The sequence below is a fragment of the Mercenaria mercenaria genome, chromosome 4 (assembly GCF_021730395.1).
Source record: "Mercenaria mercenaria strain notata chromosome 4, MADL_Memer_1, whole genome shotgun sequence".
Classification (NCBI taxonomy): domain Eukaryota; kingdom Metazoa; phylum Mollusca; class Bivalvia; order Venerida; family Veneridae; genus Mercenaria; species Mercenaria mercenaria.
The window spans coordinates 8,148,250-8,162,224 of NC_069364.1; the positions used below are offsets into that span (position 1 = coordinate 8,148,250).

Genomic DNA, 13,975 nt, shown 5'->3' on the forward strand with positions numbered 1-13,975 from the left:
TTAACCCCTGTAGACAATTCAGGCGCATTTTGTTACTTTTGTGAACTCGTTTCTGAAGAATCAGCTACCCATTTTGATATATATCTAATTTTTGAGAACACAAGATGGATGTCTACGGCCCGATCGTGTCAGAGCTCGTATGCGTTTCAAGAAGCTGTCAAAATAAGATAAATGGGAATTTCCTCGCCTTACAAGTAAAATCGATTACGTTTTATGCAAATATAATTGAAAACTTAGTTCCAATTTTCCCTCGTTGGGTTGCTTAATCCCTCCTTGGCTTAAAAGTGATATGAGAAATCGGCGTTATCTAACTCTGAGAAATGTCTTGTTTGGTTCTTTCTATGAAAGAAACAGGGGAAGAAATGTCTAAATACGAGCACAATAATGGCTGTACAAAGCGTTTCAGATACAAAAAAAAAGAGAATTGTGTTGGAATGAAGAGGGTTTATCCACATTAATACAGAAATTGGAGAAAGTCAAAGTTATAATAAGTTTTTCAAATTTACGATATGTCATTATAATATGTTGCATTCGATGAGTTCCTTGTATACACATATTTGACTCGTGTGTGCATATTTTTGGTACATTGCAGTGCTGCATAATAGAAAGTTTTTATATTAAACTTGGGCTTTAGGTTATTCTTGTGGAAACGATTTTATCTTAGAAAAGTTAACTGCTTAATTAATTAATATATTTGGTAGTTATTATTCCTGCTTTCAACACCGAGTAACAGGAGAGCTTTTGTGTCGCATGCAAGTAAATCACTTATTTGATAAGCAACACAAAATGAAATTTGAACCCTAGCAAGCCATTAGGCCATTTAAATCATTTTGCATTTCGCATGTTCCAGTCGATATTCTTTCACATATACCATTTTTACATTTGGCATTTCCCAACCATTATTCTTTAACATATACCATTTCAACATTTGAAATAATTTCCCGGCCATTATTCTTACACATATACTATTTTTACATTTGGATTTCTCAGCCATTTTCCTACCAAATATACCATTAATACATTTGGCATTTCCACGTTTTCTGTTAGTTTGTTTGTTACTTATTATTATATAGCATTTATTATCACCCTGGAGATTATTATAATCAGTAATAACTGTCAACAAGACCTGCAAACGTGTCTTAAAACAAAAGTAGCAACAGTTATAATCACAACAAACGCAATAATGATGATGAAAATAACAACAAATTTAATCTAAACCAATTTACTATTTCAACAGCTGTTTCATAATATTAAGGGGCGTTGCAGGGATATGTCCTTCATGCGTTGACAATATATATATATATGTTTAAAGTATTATTTCGTGTATTTGTTATGACTTCTGTCGCGTACTTTCCTAATTCCATGACAAATTCAATGGACATCAGAGTACAGGAATCTGCGTGCAACAGAACTATTTATTTGCATTTTGAATCCAATTTGCATGTTATTATTGGGAAATCAATGACCGAAATCGTGGTAAAGACACGAAAAGCATTAGCGATTTTCTGTTTGCGATATCAAATTCTCAAAGTAATGTATTGATATCTGCGTATAATACACGGGACTTAATGGAATAATGGGGACTTTGTTGTGCCGATGAAACAAATATTTATATTTTTACAAGCGGTGATACCAAAAGCGAATAAAAAGACAACTTAATGGCTTCTATCTTTATTTTTGTCAGAATTTGCTTTGAAACATCACAAAATACTAAGAATTGCACTAACAAATCAATATGAAATCAAATGAATAAATCTACAATGAGACTGAAAGTCGCCATTTACCTATCCCCTAAAATAAAAGAAGAAATGTGAGTTCTTTAGTTTTTTAAGAAAGAAGCAGGGGTTAATAAAAATGCAGCGTGTTTTGCACAAAACAGTATATAGGGATACAAAACAACTTAGCCTAACTGGCCTAATCATTGACGACAATATGGATTTTCACTGTATTTAGGGTGAGGAAAATGCTTAAAGATTTTGACTCCTCGGTAACATTTATTAACCAAAGATTTAGGAAACTTAATACAGGAATATAGAAAGATAGTTGACTGTTTGCTACTTTGCTCAGTTTGAGCAGCTTTTCCTCGGCACGTGAGATGATCCGTTTTAGACAACGGCGTAAACGTTATTTTTCCAACTTATCGTTTGAATTCAAGCAAAACTGTCATCTTGTGTCACGAACATGCATCATGCACGGCAGTGAATCTGTTCTTAAGTACAATTTTAATATATAAAGACGTTCTGTAATTAAAAGTCTATACGCACTGAGGTTTATATATATCCTCCATCTAAGCCTTGACGCCCTCTGCCTAATTAATTTGGACCAACTTATCAAGTTTTATTTATTTGCTCCAGAAGAGTACTTTTTATTAAACAGGCTGTGTTATAAATATGCCATATTCTTGGCGAAATTGTCATATCAAAAGTGGCTTAAGTCATTCGTTATTCACAGTAGAAACACGGAGCAAAACGACTGTTGTATGTCTTGTAGGCCGTAACAAACGCAGCCAATCAGCTCCTTCTGTTTAAATCGCAGTTGTGATGAATTATATTACCTGAAAGAATCGAAATAAATATAACAATTCCCACAAGTTTTCATATTAAGTTTCGCCGGGGTATCCATGTTGCTGTTCACAGCATCCGTTCCCTTCATTTGGTAAAAAAGTCCTCTTGATACAGAGCAGAAAGAAACAAATATATCAGTATACATGAAGGATTGTAATTACTATTGGCGTTTTCAGAATAATAATTTTCACAATATATTTTCATTCTAAAAGTTGCCAATTAAACAATATATTCTTCCTTATAGAATATTATCATTGTTCGGTGTTGTGAAAAGTATTAGAAAAAAAAAAACAGCAACTCATGTTCACGGACAGAATAATTTATTTTATGCATCTCCTATTTGTAGCATCTGAAAAAAACGCTAAATTGACGAAAAGATCAAAGTATATTTATACTTGATGTATATGCATGATTATTTACAAACGAACACCGACTCTTCATGTAGAATTTGATCTAACTATATCAAGCCGACGTCAACTTCACCCTGGTTAACTCAAAACCCTTTGTGTATCTGACACGTTTGAAACACCGCAACAAAACACAGAGAAACTTCAACAATGCATCCTTTTTTGCCACCGTTCAAACCCGATTACAATCAAAACCGTATCGCTTTTCTGATACAGAACTAACGATGTCATTTTACGCTGAAATGCGAGATGTGTTTTCATACATTTATTTCTCTGTGTACCATTTACTGCTAATAAACAACATAACTATTACCTTTTATCGCCCTCTTGAGTGTAAAACATGGCAGTCATGTTATTGTTTCGCTCACCTACGGAGCACAATAAACGGGTGGCCGCCACCATTAATCACGTGACGAATATAGACTGGGTTACAGTAGGGGTGTTTTGGAACAACGGCTGTAATGTCAAAGAAACAATACCAGTCAGGATGCATGCAGGTGTTAGAATTTTAATTCTTTCAACACCATTTATCAAATCTCGGTACACAGTTATTATTTTGTAGTTAGATTTTGAGATATTTTCCTATTCAATAAAAACTTGGCAACGTTATAGGGTTGTTTTTTCCTCTAGTTAACATTTACACAGAGGTAAAAGTATCATTTAATTCAAGTGGTTAAATTTCAAAGTCATAAATCTTCTGCAGGAGCTATTGCAGTTAGAAAAAATGGAAATCAAAACCAGTCTGTACAAAACAAGTTGAAAAGTCCATAAAATACACGACATAAAAGTTTTTTTTTTCACCTAATATTTATAGACAGGGCGTTTGCAGTTAGTACATGGATTAGTACTGTATACAGCACATTGCTTTTACTGGTAGTTATGTGGTGATAGTTCCACACCTTTGGTTTACACGACCGTGCCTTATTGAATCATCAGGCGGGGATAACACTTTTCAGTAACTTTCAAACTCGATGGGTGATCATCAGTGAGGTTTTGTGCAGTAACCTGTTAAAACTTCCCGGCAATATCTTTCATTTGACATGACCCTATATGTTCCTTTACTTGGATGTTGCGTCCGCGTTGTCATATTTTATCTATTTTTCATGTATATTTTAATCATGTACATACCCGTGCATATACCGCGTTATTCCTTCCTTGTATTTTGGATTGACTGGGACTTTTGACATTATGTAGATTGATATCCAAATATCCAATTAAGTTCCCACTTTCGTTGTCAAATTTATTTATATATTCGAGACGTATTTGCCAATTATATTCATCAAGTTATGTCATTTATTAAATTTATCAAACATTTTGATTACAGAGAATCTGTTAAATTCATGCTAATCATAAAATTGTTTTTACAGAAAAATATTGTTATTGTAGTCCCTGTTGTCATCAGGCACCGGGCACATTTTAGTTCCAGACAAGTTTACAAATTTATTTACAAATAAGCATGAGTCCCACTTTATGTGGGCAGCATCAACATATATATTTCTACAATACATACATTCAGTAATATATCACATGACAAAAAGGAAAACGGCTACAAATTGTTCATATATAGGGCTATATACAATGATTGATTTCTTATATATAAACACAGTAATACACTTTACAGTAAAATATCTTCTTTGCTCTATGAAAAATAATAGTTTCTCTAAGAATGAATCCGTATTTGTTTCCTCTTATTACTATTGTTGTTGTGCGTATTATTATTATTTAAATGTTTACAGTATTATTGATATGTTTTATTATAAATATGTATTGAACTCCTAGCTGCCTAAAAATGAAGAGACGAAAGCTTTAGACGAGCAAGAAAGTTAAATACAAGAGAATAATCTGAAATAACTTGACCACCTGTGCCAGCAGTCTAACTGTACAATCGAAAGTCAGGTTAGACTGCTGATGTGGTCAAACAGTTAAAAATTGCCTTCACATGTATCAAGACACATTTTTATATTCATGAATTACGACTTATTTTACACCAATTTTTTGCCGCCGTTTGATCAAACAATAAAAAACAACAACAACAACAACAACAACAAATTAATTTAAAGAAAAAATATATAGAACTTTTTCTTTGATACTCATAAAAGAAATAAATATAAAACAATCTAAAAGAAAAACAGATCAAACCATCAAATGGAATTTGATTATATGCCTTTCGGTTTCAAACGTATGCAAATTGGTGGAGTATTGCATATCGGGCTGACCGCAGAGAAACCCAATATGTTTGAAACACCACGATTTGTCAAAGACAATCAAAATGGCAATAACATTTGCATAATTGGCTGAATCTAGAATACGTTTCTTTTCAACTCAATTGGTTGAAACATGATATTGAAAACAAATGAATTGATTAACGCTGATTATAAAGAGAAGGCCCGTGTATTCTACAGGGGACGTTGGTGGCATCACAATTCACATCCGGGCTTTTATCGCTTTGCCCCGCCCCTGGACCCTAAATTTGACACACTCTAGTCTTGATCAAATTTAGTGTTCGAATTATGATGGAATTGGTCGCTGTCGATTTTTAACCGTACCATTTGTAATTGTTTTAATACAATTTCTGTAAAAAAAAGGGAAAATTATAACAAGCAACTTATTGCTTGAAGGCTTAAGTTAGAGAAAATATATAAACAAACTGATAATTTTATATCACTCATAATGAGTATGATATACAGTAGATCACGAATCTGCGTTTAATACAAAAAGAAAATAAAACAACAACAAAGAACAAAAAAAAAAAACTCCTTGAAAAAAAAAGCATCATTATGTAACACCTGTTACTTATTATAACAGAGTCGGTGATACCAATTTTATTTCTTTATGATGTTAAAATATCTGAATGTTATTAGATGTTTCATAGATATCAACAAATGTTTCCCTAATAATTAACTTTTTTGTATCTTAAATATCTATAAATTTTGTCAACAGAAACATATAATTTCAAAAAACACACGGGTGTTGAAATTCAATCCTTATCTAAAATAATTTGAACATTTTGATGAAAATAAACGCTATTGCAAAACACGTGTTACATGAATTTTATGTAAATGAAACAAAATAATTTTTCTCTTTACATATGTCGATTTTAACAAGCGATAAAATTTCTAGAGCCTTTAGTTAAAAGGGTAAAACAAAAAAAAATATGAATAAAAAACTCATTAATTATTCAAAATATTTAATTACCTTTCTTGAAGTACCATTATTTCAGTATGAATCTGATCAGAGAGTTTTCCGCTTTACTGAGAACTAAATACATGAAATGTAGAATTCATTCAGTTTTTGCTACAAGAACATTATTTGTAGAAATGTTCGTGTGGTTTTTTTTGCTACAATTTTAAAATGTTCCATTTCTTTTCCTGACAGTAAATTTATTCATTTTTAAATACATAAATGTTGTCAATACATAAAAGTGAATAGTAAATGCGATAAAACTAAACTGATATCTATCTCTAAGTCGGAAAAAATATTTTTGTGTAATGATTTCATAAAATGCATTTTCAGATGAGAGGCTTCACTTTGAATGAATGATTTCTAAAGACCTGAACTGTTGATCACGATAACATCGGAATTCATCTGAAAACGATGTCTACAAACATCTGCAACATGCGGTAAGCGTTTAAATAATTTTCCTAAATATTTCAACACATGTAGGTGATGCAATGAGATAGCCCCCCCCCCCCCCCCCCCCCCCCCCACACACACACCTACATATATACATGCCTTATTGGTCATATTGCAAGATTTAAGCAACGTCCAGTATTATCAAAATTTTTTAGACCTCAATGTCTAGCGCGTCAGAATAAGAGCAGAAGTGGCAGAGGCAAGTCGTAACATTTTAGCAGAAGTCGCTATATTTCCACTTAAAATGTGATGTTCTGTACTTACTAATATCTTCCTTATGTTGACCATAAATAGACTTACTGTAATAACTTCTATCTTGGAATAAAATAACCGAGATTATCTCAATACAATAAATTCTTGTTAAGCCGACAAAATTGGTCTGATTTCCCAAAGCTTTAAAATAAATTTCGAAGGTGCTATAAAGCAATTAGAGAATTTGCATATAGATTAAGCAGGCATTCGTTGGCCTGCAAGTAGTCTCTTGTATACTTGCTATTGTTTTATTGATTCGCACACACACCAGCGTATCAGGCATCAGATGGTATAAGCCAATAAGGGAAACAACATCGTCCCATCATCTACATGCAAATCAGTCGCTGTCTTTGTACACAAACATTGTATCATATATATATATATAATACAACAGTAACTGTCCGTGTTGAAATATGTGTTTTTTCCACTAAGAAATTTATTCATGATACATTTTTCCCCCAAAATTTTTCTTCAAAATACTTGTCTCTACTCCCAAAATAAAACACCGAAAGAAAAGCAATAATAAATAAATGAAAAAAATCTCACTACATGCTGAATGACAAAAATGTTCAAAATTTGTACAGACATAATATTCCCGTCTTAACTGATTATATAACATTTTTTCACTTGTTGAAAAACAAAGCAACAACATGAAGACTGTCTTGTTTCCTTACAAATATAAAAGTGTTATTTTGGATGAGGGGGAGGCATCTGTCCTAGTGTTCAAGTGAGTCACACACATTCAGATAGTCAGAAAAAATGTTTCCTCTGCAATTATCGAAAATAAATTTGTGCGGAAAACGAAGCATCCAAATTTAACTGAACCCCCCTATAATTTCATCTAATCGTATATGAATAGGGATCCGTCAAATCAATGTTGGAGAAAATTAATTTAACGCCGTATGTGACAGCTGTGTAGTTTGTCCCAGTCAGTCCGGCCGTACTGCTCACTTTATATATTAAGTCTTAATACTAGAGCCTCTGGGCTCCTGTACGCAGACAGGAAATTCCCATTTTATTACATTTTATTTGATACCCATTTTACATTTTTGGTAAATTTGTTTAGAAATTAATGAAAATTGTGAAGCTACAGATCTTAACTTTCAATGATTACTTTTGTGTTTTGAAAAAACAACATGAACTTGTGTTTATTGAGCAAACAACGCCCAAAACAATATTTTTTTATAATGTTATATCTTCAACATAAATATTTCTGTCTTTGCCATGAACATAGGAACCGTTCTAAAAATAAATTCTTACTAAAAATACATACAACAACCACAGTGTTCTTGTTATAGAATTAACTAACATTTAAATCAATACTTTCAAAAACAACAATAAAAAATAAACAAAAACATAAGTATTGCCTCTAATATTCTAAATATTCTATATTCTGTAAATATTCTAAAAGCTTGTATGTATGTTTATCTTTCCAGCCTGTTCTCTCATTCTCTTTTTCTAAATGCATAACGAGTAAACTGCCTGATTTATGCATAATACAAGTTCAAACAAACAGACATTAATTTATATGCTAGGTGGTCTGAAACTAATATTTTGTTGGATTTTTTAAATTTATTCTTTGGAAAGAAAATGCTACAAAAATTGTAATCTGAAAATTATCATGATGTGAGGATTAATAGTTTTAATTGTACATTATTAAAATTGAAACTGTGACGAAAAAGCATATTTCAATATATTTTTTTATAATTCATACCTAATTCTATTCATATAAAAGTTACTTAACACCACTACAATTACCTATAATAAAATAATTACAACTTTCTCAACTGAAAAAATGATGGAATAAATTAACACGAATACTATAATATTTATTTTAATTAAAAAGACAACATTTACAATATCTTATTTAAATATATTCATTTAGTTTGTGTCTTTAGTTATTTCGGTCTGGAAAAATGATTTCTTTATCTATGTTGCTATGATATGATAAGTCTAATGCAGTTCTGGGAAAACTTACGTTTGAAATAAATTGCTGTGTCTGTGTGATTCCAGCAGGTATAAAAATGTTACTCCGTACCTCATACTTTTAGTTCGATGTAAAAGAGAGGTGAAACCAAAAATTTAGTCCTGTTTTGTGCCATATAACCTGTTCTGTATTGGAGTGCCGAAAAATCCACATCAAGAATTCAACACGGAATAGTAAGCTTAACAAGAAAACCCTGATGAAATAGAAAAAACATCACCCTGAAATTTACGAAGTTGAAAAATACATACGTTGTTAAACTCCAATATTTAAATCCGGTGAAAGGATCAACAAATTTTCTCCGTTATAATCAAAGGGAGGTAAATCAGAAACAGGTTGTAGGAATCCGGTTATGGTAAATAACAAAGTCAAGTTAAAGTATTTATTGGCATAAACAAATATACATGTTTTTCTCAAAAAACACATCATTTGGTGGGTTGCTTAATAAAGGAGACTTGAAAAGTATGACAAATTATAATGAACGTGACAATGTTATTGATAGCAGAAAAATAAGGAAGATATATAAAATATATGCACCGTATTCAGACATATTAACTTAAAGTTATATTTACACAATACATCATATATCATTATTTTAACATATAATATAAAAACATTACTTTAACATATTGAGCTTCGCGAAAAATGCAATTCCTCACATAAATACTATCACTAAATACATTATAAAATATCAAGTAAACTCACCAGATATATTTCCGGAACAAATATTTTTTTGTGAAATCTACAAACGAAAATAACATGTAAAGCATTACATGCATTTTATCAGACACATGTGAATTAAGTCTATACTTAAATCCAAAATATGTTCTGCTCTGTTCTGTTCTAACCAAATAAAGTGCAAGAGCTCTTTATGAGCAGGATCTTCTTCATTATCTTAATTGATGGTTTCGTACAGATATATGTACTGGATAAAACATGTTTTGCATATATATATAACAATTAATATGTCGTGTATAGTGTATCAAAGTTTTGCATTTGTAATGAATACTAACTAACATCTTATTGGATATGGTTAAAGTGCAAGTATTTGTACTTAAACAGAGCCGACAAGATCTTAGCAATACCTAAGCATGTCTTTTACTGAAATATCCAAAATTCTCCTGAAAACCTGATAAAGGTTAATGTGTCTTTTTACATTTTCGATAAAAGCCATTAAGAACCAACTGAATAGCTAAAGTGCGTAACATTTCCTGTAAAATGGTAAACCAGTAGATACTTTATAACAATTGATTGACATTTTTCGTTTCAAACCAAATAAACAGCAAAAACTCGTCAGACATGACACAAGGCAATTGTTCTTTGATAACCCAGGGCATGGAAATGAATGGATACCGTGATATAAAAAGAATAGTGAATCGTAGACAATAATCTTCTGAAATTTGCATAAAATTGCTGAGCTTTTTCTAAGGTCAATGGTATAAAAATCAATATAAGACAAGACAATACGATCAGGGATGTGAAAGAACTCCCGAAAATTACAGTTCTCATAACACTCGGAATCCGTCAACTGACAAAATAGCGAAATAAAACGTTCCATTTCAAGTTTTAGATTGTTTCGCGTAAAGCGAAATTCCTCCGCATAATTAAATAATCCTTGCGCGTAATACGGTTTGTGTGACCGTAAAATAATACTTAAATCGCTTTCTGACACTATTAGTGTTTTAAACCATCGAAAAGGCGTAATAAATCGCAACCATCCGTCAACCTGATAGAAAGCATGAACCCCAATTGTGATTGGTTAATTTAAAATAATTTCGGATAAAGACAATTTCGGAAACTCAAAGCCAGACATTCTGCCTCGTAAACAATTTCTACTTTATACTTAGTTCACACAAATCGTGTGATATGACAGAGCTGGATGCTTGGCTGGTCGTTAAGTCTAAGAAAAAAGCAGAAAAATGTCAGAAAAAAGACCACTGCACGAGCCAGATAAATCATTTGAGGGGATCTTAATGTACTTTCATATTCAGAAACAGTGCTCAAGCGGGGTAACCGAACGATTGGGCTGACATATTGTCCAAAACTCACATAAAATTTTGATTTATTCCTGTTTTAATTGTTATGTTTTATTACACGGCATCCCTTTTATACCTAGTATTTAATGTTTATTACATATTTAAATATGTTCCCATAAAGATTCACTCGGTGTTATTACTGCTTAAAGGATGGATTTCAAAAGATATAAAATGACAATTAAGTGACATTGAAAATACATTTCTCCTTGTTTTAGTACAAAAACGAAATGAAAAGTTTGGGATGGCGTATATTTCTAATTTTCCAACTTTTTTTACAATTTTATCTTAGTAATTTTGTTACCTCAAAAATAGATCTGTCACGTTATATCTTAGAAAGAAAAATACAATCATTATCATAAGCATTCTACTTTTACTGTTTTTGTTTTATTTAATTGGATATTTTACGTAACTATACATTTTGTTTTTTTTCCCTATCGCGGATGGCGTCAACATTTTAAATGCTTTTCACAACCAACATACGTCAGTAAAACAAGCAGTTTGTTTTGGCTTATTGTTGGAAGCACAAATCAACCTATCCCTGAAGACAAAAAAAATGGCCATTACAGCTAGTTTAAAAGAGACATTAAATATATACTTGTGCATGTTCAACAAACGTATTGACAGAAAAATGGAGGAAATAATGACAATGAATGTCAAATTTTCGGACCTTAAATAGTGTTGTCTTTCGTAACGTTTGTAGCATAAACGCATTTCATGGCCTGTTGTTTCTAAAACAACCACGGGAACATAATATTATAGTGATGTTAAAAATTCAAAGTTCAGTCAAAACAAAACTTTTATTCAGCTTTTACCAGCAAAAATATAGTTTTCTTAACAAATACACAATTTATGTTTCTTCACAGCTCATCCACATTGAACAAGAACGTTTTATGCCATTTCCACCGACTGGTACAAATCAGTTTAGAAGGCACGCACTGGGCAGATAAAAATCAATGACTCCCGTGGGGATCCTAGCTGTCTCAAATTGATTCCGTGACTGGAAGACTAATCTGTAACGTTACTGCCTGTTTAAGACAGACTTCTCGATTTATTTTCACGCTTACAGTCGCCATGTGGTGGGCTCTAGATTTTTTATACTTTTAAACGGCACATCGCCATGTATTACTTCGAATTGTCCTTTTAACATTTGACATTTAAAAAGCATTTGCCCTTTCCCCCAACACGCTTATACTTGTAGTCAATGTAATTCATGATTGGTACAAACAGATGCTGCCTGGCGGTTGTAGGTATCACTTTTTGATACTACAACCAGAGTTTACGATGGATTTACATGTTTCGCCATCGAACAGACTTGATGAAAAGAGTCAGCAATAAAATCAAGAAACAAACGTGTAACTTATACAAGTGAAACAGGTCTATGCTAAATATATACAAAACGAACTTGCAGTTGGTAAATAAGAATAAGCTTTCCTTCAATACATCGAACCTAGTTTTATCCTTTTCATGACGACTTTTAAAGTTTCGACGTTTTGCAGGTGCTGTAACTCTATTTTGTATTACTACTCGCTAAGGAACCAAACACTTCTCTTTTCTTACAATAACTTCTGAAGAAACTAAGGCTGACGTACAACTAATACGGTTTGTTGTGGTTTTATAGAAGTAACTATTTTTGTCACAGAAATAGACATATTTGGAACTGAGGCTTTGTAGCTTGCCTCATTTACGTGGATACAACTCCAATCTAAGCATAAATAATGTTCAGGAGATATAATATCTGTTGATGATGCCTTAGATTCCCTAATACATCGCTTCATCTCTAATTTTATTCTGAAATTTGATATACCTTATCGTGGGTAATCATATTTTGGGTACATTAAAGCGCCTTCGGTCACCCGATCTCTGTCGTTTAAACTCATGATTCAGACGTTTACGTGATACTGAATAGATTCTCGCGATTTCACACTCTCCCCAGGGAAGGCAAGGAAATATGGAAATTTTCAGAAAATCAACAATGTCATCCCTGTTTACATTGTTTTGGCTGGAGTAATAGACATCTGCATATTTTGTTGATTACAATTCGTATATACCCGAGACCCTCTGATTATAGGTTTCCATATTTTCTGTTTTAATATCTATTTTTAGCTTAAATATAATATAACTATACTCGCCGTTTGTCTTACTTTGAGAAGTAACAAATGAATGCAAGCATGCGATTGCTTCTTTTTCATACGCATGAAGAAAATTTAACATATGGGCAGTTTAGAAGAGTTTCGTTCTTTTACCTTTAAAATATAGTATTTTAAGGGCTAGATAAAATCAATGAAATTTATTTTTTTCCATTTAGCCCCCCAAAAAGCTGTGAAATTCTCTAGTGTGTAAAATTTAAAGAAACAACCGTTATGATACCACAAAACGCATATTTTTTTTCTATTGAATAATATATTTTCCAAAATGTGTAAAATTTCTTCATTCATTCAAAAGTAATTGAAATTAAATATTATGCGTAAATATTGTTGAATATATTTAATACCATCGAGCTAGTATTTTCATTGACTGTTATGCAAATTTGACCACTAATCTACATAATTCCCACATTTAGATAAATTGTCATAAACGATACAATAATTTATTTCAATTTGTCGATTTGTGTGGAATGTTGATTCAGAAAGACGAGTAATTTCAGTTGTAGAAGTATCAGATGGTAAATAATTGGTGAATTTCCTATATTACTCGTATATTACTCGAAGATCAAAACCCAGAAGTATGCCGATAGTTGTTTACTATTGCCAGTAACAGCTTATTCATTACATGCGTCATACTGTTAATGCATATTTTCTATGTATGTGTACGAGACGGGGAAACCGTGTAAAATCAACACAACTTGTCATTTCACTTGATACATATACAATGTATATTGTATACCTTAATAAGAAATTTTATTAAAGTGCATACATGTAGTAAAAATTCTACACAGATATGGTAACGACTGCTATTTTAGGATTTGTTGCATAAATATACAATAATATTCAAATGTGTGGTTGGTGAACAATATTTTACATGTATGTCAGATATTATCATTTCAGCTTCCGTTACTATATTTAGAGTAGAATATTACGTGTTGTAAAATATTTTGTTTTG

General features: G+C 31.8%; 1 long non-coding RNA gene across 3 annotated transcripts; it reads right to left on the minus strand.

The window, feature by feature from the left end:
- Positions 1-851: 851 nt before the first annotated feature.
- Positions 852-10,547, minus strand: LOC128556187 (uncharacterized). 3 transcript variants are annotated; one of them, XR_008370479.1, is made up of 4 exons: positions 9,546-10,547; positions 8,835-9,061; positions 3,285-3,427; positions 852-2,554 (listed from the first exon to the last, which is right to left on the minus strand). It is a non-coding gene; the product is annotated as an uncharacterized LOC128556187 (long non-coding RNA). The 3 variants fall into 3 exon arrangements; XR_008370480.1 differs by having other exon boundaries at positions 8,835-9,036; positions 9,546-10,499; XR_008370478.1 differs by having other exon boundaries at positions 8,835-10,489.
- Between the last annotated feature and the right edge of the window lie 3,428 nt (positions 10,548-13,975).